The 8,058-nt window shown below is 31.2% G+C and overlaps 1 pseudogene; it reads right to left on the bottom strand.

Annotated features, from left to right (window-relative positions):
• The window catches only part of LOC110113920, a 29,310-nt pseudogene that overhangs the window by 7,187 nt on the left and 14,065 nt on the right, over positions 1–8,058 (bottom strand).

Raw genomic sequence — 8,058 nt, 5'->3', positions numbered from 1 at the left:
TAGATTATTGTGATCCTAAACTAACTCTAAAATTATTAAATAGCGGCTAATTGAGCAACAAGAATTGATAAAGCATCAAAAATTTTAAGCAATAGTTACTTAGGATTCTCATTATTAGAAGGCCATTGTAAATTATTTGATGCCATCTCCTCATTTAATGCAAATGCTTCATCAAATGAGTTAGACATTAAGGATACTTTAATTTTTGCATCGATAAATGACCTAGGGGATCCAATAAGACTATTATATTAAGTCTGAATAACCAATGAATCTGATAAAATATAGTGAGGGCATGTTTTAAACATTTTCCTAAATCTTTGCCAACCTTTATAAATTCGCTCTCCTTAAAACAGGAAAAAATATGTGATATCATTCCTAAGCTTGAAAATTTTGAAAGGTGAAAAATACTTAGCTAAGAATTTGTGACAACTCATTCCAATTGATTATAAAATTTAGGGGAAAGGAATTCAACCTAAACTTAACCTTATAGCTTAGAGAGAATGGAAATAATAGAAACATAATAGAATCATTATTGACACTATTATACTTGAATGTTGAACTGATTTCTATAAAACTAAGTTAGAGTTAGTTTATATCCTCAACTGGAGTTCAGCCATGCCTAAAGCTAAAGTCTTTTTATTTTTTTTTAATTTTAATAAGCATCCTCTCAATCTCTAAATTAAATAATAAATGTTCCTTACTAGATATACTATAAATATTATAAGAAATAAGCAACTAAATATTTAAAAAACAAAATAAAAACAAGTTGAATTTTTTTTAAGATAATATAGCAAGCAGGATAAAAGTAGGACTAAATAGAAAACTTAACGGGTCGATTAAATATTTTTTACTAATTACTATTATTTACGTAAGCTTTTAAGGTAGACTCTTCTATACTTGATGTGGATCAGAGCATATGTATCCTTAGATCTCTATCGAGCTTATAGGGACAAAAAATAGGTCTATATCCTTTCCAAGGTTATTATAACTCCATAAAACCTACAACGCTAAGCATTGTATGCTAAGTCATGCAAAAGTTTCAATTCAATTCTTCTAATTATTCCAATATTCCTCTATCGAAGTAATATATCAAACTACATTTGAATTATAAACATGGCCTTATATGAATTCAATTAAGAATGAGAGATATTGAAAACATTACTTATTCATTCAAAACATAAGTGTCTATATTAGTACTTGCCTAATTTTCACATCATTATCCTAAACTAAGAAATTATCCATCCATTAAAATAAAACAAAACAAATGAGAATTCATTGCTTTCATAGAAGAGAAAGTACAGAGTAAAAGTGTAATTGGATGCCACTATGATAATTCAAATGTACTTTCCACACTTCTCACTACTCCAAATGTCTAATTGCTTACAAAATAATAGGTTAACAATCTCTAAAAATAATTTTTCTCTCCCATAAAATCCCTTATACGTTACTTCAAGGGTGAACTACATTTAAAAATATAAGGATGCTAGAACTATGATATAGTTCTCTTAAAGTTGCTAGAATACTTACATTTAGTGCATAAACAAACTTAGACACTGAAGTGCTTGATAGGTTAGCATTGTAAAATTACAGAATGAACTACTTTCTTAGGGCTGTTGAGCTTGCTCCACTGTAGCATTGGACTCAATTGAAAAGTCTATTGGCTGAGCTGAAGTAGCTTTTGGTTGAGTTGGTGTAACTTTTTATTTTTATAATTGCTCCACTATGGTGCTAAAAAGGTTGGGCGTTGCAACTCCAAAATGTTATCCCCTTTGCTATAACATGATATATTATTATACTTTAGCACTTGAATGATAAATTTAATGGTGCTACAATGCTATTATTTAGCTCTTCAACAACACAAACATTGTAGTACTAACCTTTATTTCATTGGGGCATTGATTTAAATAAAAGTTCTAGAGGCACTAGTCCTATAATGCAAGATTATGGCATGAGGGCATTGCGAATGATAATGTTGTGGTGCTTAAGATTAAAGTGTTCCGGTGCTAGCTTAATAATTAAAAATCTTTCTTGTGAAATTTATGTCTTTTATGAGACTTTCCTGGGCAAGAATAACTAAAAATAATATTCTTGTTGATATTTAAGATAGTAAAATTCTACAAAATTTACACTTAAGAGAATGAAAAGCCCATTTTACCTTCTTCATGGGTATGGGTAAAATAATAATTAATATTAGTGGTTTTCAACTGTAATTTACAAGAGTAATCTTTAGGGATTTACACTTTTCTAATAAATAAATAAAATTTATTTAGTCACATTATAGCCAAAATTATTGAAAGGCAATCTGTAGTAAGGTAACCCTTGATGAAATTTTATTTAATTTTAAGAAGAGTAGAGTGATGATGTATTTATAATATTTTGATATGAAACCCTATTATGAAAGGCATTAAAATTCCTTTGTAGAACATTAAATAGAGTTCTAAAAAAAAAGAAAAATTTTAATTATTTGCTTGAGTTATATAGCCTTATTTTTAGTATAATTCATGACTTCTCATCATGTTTGAGTATAGATTGTTGCGGATCTATAGTTTATGATTTTGATGATAGCAAACATTCCTTATTTCTCTACGATTGCCTTATGTGCTAACGTTTCTAGTCCACATGATAAGACTGCAATTTGGGACTCGGTCAATATTGGGTAGAATAGGTCTGTGTCAGTTTGTAATCTTTTTCTTTTCTTGAGTCTGTTGTATTTGGTGTGGGATCTGTTGATTTGTAACTTGGAAGATTTCCAGTTGTTCCCTATAAGATTTCTATTTTTGGTAATATCGGCCGGGATGATATTTATATCGTCCTAGACGATATGTCTAAAATCAAAAACCCTAATTAGGCCATCCTCATTAAGGCATCAGAAACCCTAATTAGGGCATCCTCATTAAGACAGCCGTCATTGTGATCGGCCTGGATGATATATGTATCGGCTAGGACGATAGTCTTAATTCAGAAAGAATCAACCGCCATAATCAGTTTAGTAATTCTTTGTTTTAGGAAATCGGCCAGGACGATATTTATATAGTCCAGGCCGATCTAACTCAATTATGCCTAAATTGATCTTGTATCTTTGGTAAGCATTAATGGTAGATTGATATGATCACATCGTCCGGGATGATCTTATAATAGGCCAGGACGATGTCCTGAACGATTGACTTCAGCCAGCACCAAATCAGGGCGATGATCAGGACAATTAAAATTTGTTTTAAACTAATCGGCCGAGACGATCGTGAGATCGGCCAGGATGATATAACCAATTTTCTTCTGATCGTCCCAAATCGTCCCAGGCCGTTGAACTGAATTTCAACTAATCGGCCAGGATGATATGCCTATCATCCTTGACAATAATGTCAGCAAATTGCATTAATGAGCTCGTTTTGAGAGCTTCTATTTAAGCCATGGCATGGCAACTTTTGTAAGTGTCTTTGGCAGCTATTGTAGATTCGTTATTGTGGGGGAAACTTGAAGAGAGAGCTTGAAAGGGAGAGAGGAAAGGGTTGAGTTTGAGAGGGAGAAGATCCTATGAGGGGGAGGAACTCAAGGGAGTGTGGAGGGGATTCCACACGATTGTTCTGGCAAACTCACACCTTAGTACCATCGAATTCAAGGCTTGTCTTGAGGTAAGTTCACTAAAGAAGAAGATCTCTTTGGTGTGAATGGACCCGGCGACTCTGCCGCACCGGGGAAAGTGGAAGTGATTTTATAAGGGCTACTCCACCTAGCTGTGGGAGCTAAAGGAGAGACACTTATTTTAGTGAAATACTTGAAGGGTGCCTCCAAGGAGTGGACTTAGGTCAAGGTTTGACCGAACCACTATAAATATGGTGTGTTTTTTCTTATTATTATTTCCGCATTATTTTCTTCTGCACTTTGATTTCTGTGGTGATTTTGGTTTGAGTTTTACCTTAGTTTTAAAGTTATCCAATTCACCTCTCTTTTATTTAGCCTTGGGCCAGTTCATAAGGGCTTAACATCCCTAACGAACTTTCTAGTTCCATCAGAGCACTTTCAAGTTGTATCAGAGCAGGATTCATAAAATAAGTTTTTAAAAGCTTTTGAATTTTGATCCATGGCTAATCGTAATGTTGCGAAAGGTTATTCAATCACAAGACCTCCTTTATTTGAAAATATCTCATTTGATGTTTGGAAAACTCGCATGTCTATTTTCTTGCAATCGATTGATTTTCGCATGTGGCATATGACTTTAACTGGTTATTCATCACCGTCACGAATTGTTAATGGAGTTAAAATTGATATTCCTTTTAGTCAATGGAACAAAGAAGAACAACTTAATGCTCAGTTAAATGCAAAGTCTTTAAATTGCTTTTTCTGTGCTTTGAATTTTGATGATTTTATGTTAGTATCCACGTGCACTACCGGTAAGAATATTTAGGATAAATTGCACAGCATATACGAAGGCACTAGTGAAATCAAGCAATACAAGTTGAATTTGTTGATGCATGATTTTGAATTATTTTCCATGAAACCTTTTTGAAATGATCTTAGACATGTATACCATATTCATTCAAATTGTAAACTCATTGCATGAGTTAGGAAAAGATTTTTCAAATTTTGAAAAAGTTAACAAAATTCTTCGATGTCTACTAGATAAATTTGATCCTAAAGTTGTTGCTATTTGTAAATCTAAAGATTTAATTGTATATTCTACTGATAATTTTAGTGGCTCACTTATTGCCTACGAGCAAGGTTTGGGTCAAAGACTTTTGGATGCAGGTGAAACAATCGTTCTAAAAGCTGAAGATACGGAAAGAGGAAGCTTAGTTGGTGACGATAGCAATGACTTGTCAAGAAAATCACAAAGATCACCAAAGAATAAACAAAAGTGGAAAAAAGGTAAAAGTGGTAAGGATTTCCATATTTCTTCTAACGTTATTTGCTTTCGATGCTGGAAGACTGGACATATGAAAAATCAGTGCCCTAATTTAAGAATTCTTCCTACGAAATAAAAGGGCAAGGCAAAGAAAAATTTAAACTGGGAAATAATGAAAGGCAAAAAAACTCATGGGCAGATCTGGTTTCTGAAGCATCGGACCAGGAGAGAGATAATGGTTAAAAGCCTTTCGTGTTTTTGTGTTGTGTTTTTCATTTTTATTTTATGTTTTTTTTTTGTTTTGTTTATTCTTTGAAACTTTTTGTTTTCGTGAAAGTTTTTTTTTTTAAATCAACACACACATTCACTTTTCTAAAAATGAAAAATCGACTTCATGTTTTTTCTTGAAATCTTTGGTAAGTTGTGTTTGACTTCTCTAAAATAGTCAGAGAAAGGGAACTCATGATTTGTTTTTCTTTCTCTCTTCTTAAAGAGGTTATTTTACTTTGAATCCAAAATCTTCATCATATTTTAAATTGGATTTTGAAACTGATTTTTTTTTCTTCTCCGTACATTTTTTCTATCGCATAGGAATCTTTTGCAAGAATGTTGAATCCACCATAATTTTTTTTAATCAAGTTGTTCATGTTGTCAATAATTTGGGTTTACTTTGATTTTGAAAATATAAGAAAGAAAGTATATTTTTTTGAAAATAATGAAAAAAAAAGTGGCCAATGATGCCAAACCAAAAGATGCGTAATGACACAAAATTAAAAAAAAAAACACAAAGTATATTAAAATCAAAAGATGCTCAAAGGGCCATTCAAGTGATAAAGGGCATAAAATAAGCCCACAAAAAAATATGATAATTTTTTTCTTATACTACTAAAAACTTAAGAAAATCCTTGATATGTTCGAAACTTGTGCTTGAAAATTTGGGTTTTTAATTCAGCAATTCGTGCATTGATCTACTATTAGATATGTTTTTTGAAAGGAGTTTTGAAAAATTAATGTTTCTTTTTCCCATTTATTCCTTGATTTGGATATTGGATTAAAAAAGTTTTTGAGCCTTTAAAATAACTTGATTTGGGATTATCAAACTCTGAATTTCTAACCTTTTCTATGCTATGCGTTGTCAATCCAATTTTACTAAGTTTTTGATTAAATTAAAGAGGTAACTTTCTCATTTTAAGAATATTTGTTTTTTACTAGATCAGGGAACATTTTCTTTTTTTTCTTTTATTCATTTTGTTTTTATTTATGCCTCCTCTCTTTTTGATAATGTCAAAGGGGGAGAACGTATTGTTGAATTTTTGTATTGTTATCGTATTTGTATCTTGTTTTAAAAAAATAAAAAACAACAAAAACATATTCATCTCCCCTATTTTTTAAAAGTGTTATTCTAGTGAGAGGGAGATTAGAAGAAATTGTTCTTTTTGAAAATTCAAATTGAAATTATTTTCCATAATCAAAAGGGGGAGATTGTTGCGGATCTATGGTCTATGATTTTGATGATAGCAAACATTCCTTATTTCTCTACTATTGCCTTATGTGCTAACGTTTCAGGTCCATACGATCAGACTACAATTTTGGACCAGGTCAATATTGGGTAGACTAGGTCTGTATCAGTTTGAAATCTTTTTCCTTTCTTGAGTCTGTTATATTTGGTGTGGGATCTGTTGATTTGTAACTTGGAAGATTTCCTATTGTTCCCTATAAGATTTCTATTTTTGGTAATATCGTCCGGGACGATATTTATATAATCCTCGATGATATATCTAAAATCAGAAACCCTAATTAGGGCATCCTCATTAAGGTAGCCGTCATTGAGATCGGCCTGTACGATACATGTATCGGCCTGTACGATAGTCTTAATTTAGAAAGAATCAACCGCCATAATCAGTTTAGGAATTCTTTGTTTTGGGAAATCATCCAGAGCGATATTTATATAGTTCAGGCCGATCTAACTCAATTATGCCTAAATTGATCTGGTATCTTTGGAAAGCATTAATGGTAGAATGATATGATCACATCGTCCAGGACGATCTTATGATCGGCCACGATAATGTCCTGGACGATTGACTTCAGCCAGCACCAAATCAGGGCGATGATCAGGACAATTAAAATCAATTTTAAACTAATCAGCCTAGATGATCATGAGATCGACCAGGACGATATAACCAATTTTCTTCTGATCGTCCCAAATCATCCCAGGCCGTTGAGCTAAATTTGAACTAATCGGCCAGGATGATATGCCTACCGTCCTGGACGATTATGTCAGCAACTTGCATTAATGAGCTCGTTTTGAGAGCTTCTATTTAAGCTATGGTAATAATATGCATTACATACCTTATGTCAAGAACTTGTAAATCTCGTTTGAGAATTTTTTTTTTATCAGTCTTTCTGTAGATTATCCGCACTTCAAAAACATTCAAAACTAATAAAATGATATCTGCAAAAAAAATATAATTATTTCTTTAAAAATAATTTGTTAAAAATAATAAATATAAATTTAATTACCTGAAAGAAAATTTGGATTTGACTTGATATCTTCAATTACCGATAAATTGATTCTTACTGGTTCTATTTCATCGGTGATTGCAACTTGTATTTCTGAGTTGCTATTTAAAATAATCTCAAAATTTTCATTGACATTATAGAAATCTTTATTTGTAGCATTGATTTGCCCATTTGAAAAAATATAAGTCTTTCCAATCTGTAGCATGTTATGAAATCTGTCAATTATTTCATTGAACATGATGGCATAAATTTTTGAACCCTGAAAAATAAAAAAATTATTATATATATAAATTATTAGAAGATAATAAAAATATATAAAAATTTAATTACCTCTTTATCCATTAAAGTAAGCCTCTGAATCTTTCCTTGTCCAGATTTGAACATTCTAACTGCGTCAATTTTAGTTATTACAGCAGTAATACTCCAATAACGTTGATTTAAAGATAAACTCTTGATAAGACTTGTTGAATCCATTAAGTTTAACCTGATTTTAATAGAATTATAAATTTAATCATTAAAATTTATAAACAAACCTTTAGATAAATATATTATAATATAAAAGTAATAATAATTTATAACTTAATTTAAATGTATCTACAAACCTATTGATTATTTGAAAGATGTGAAAATCTCTTTATACACAATATATTTTGTGTAAGAACCTTGAGTAGAAGTATATTTATCTGGTATAATAAGTA

The sequence above is a fragment of the Dendrobium catenatum genome, unplaced genomic scaffold, assembly GCF_001605985.2.
Source record: "Dendrobium catenatum unplaced genomic scaffold, ASM160598v2 fragScaff_scaffold_716, whole genome shotgun sequence".
Taxonomy (NCBI): domain Eukaryota; kingdom Viridiplantae; phylum Streptophyta; class Magnoliopsida; order Asparagales; family Orchidaceae; genus Dendrobium; species Dendrobium catenatum.
Note: the sequence above shows the minus strand (reverse complement) of the source record. Positions and strands in the feature narration are given on the sequence as shown.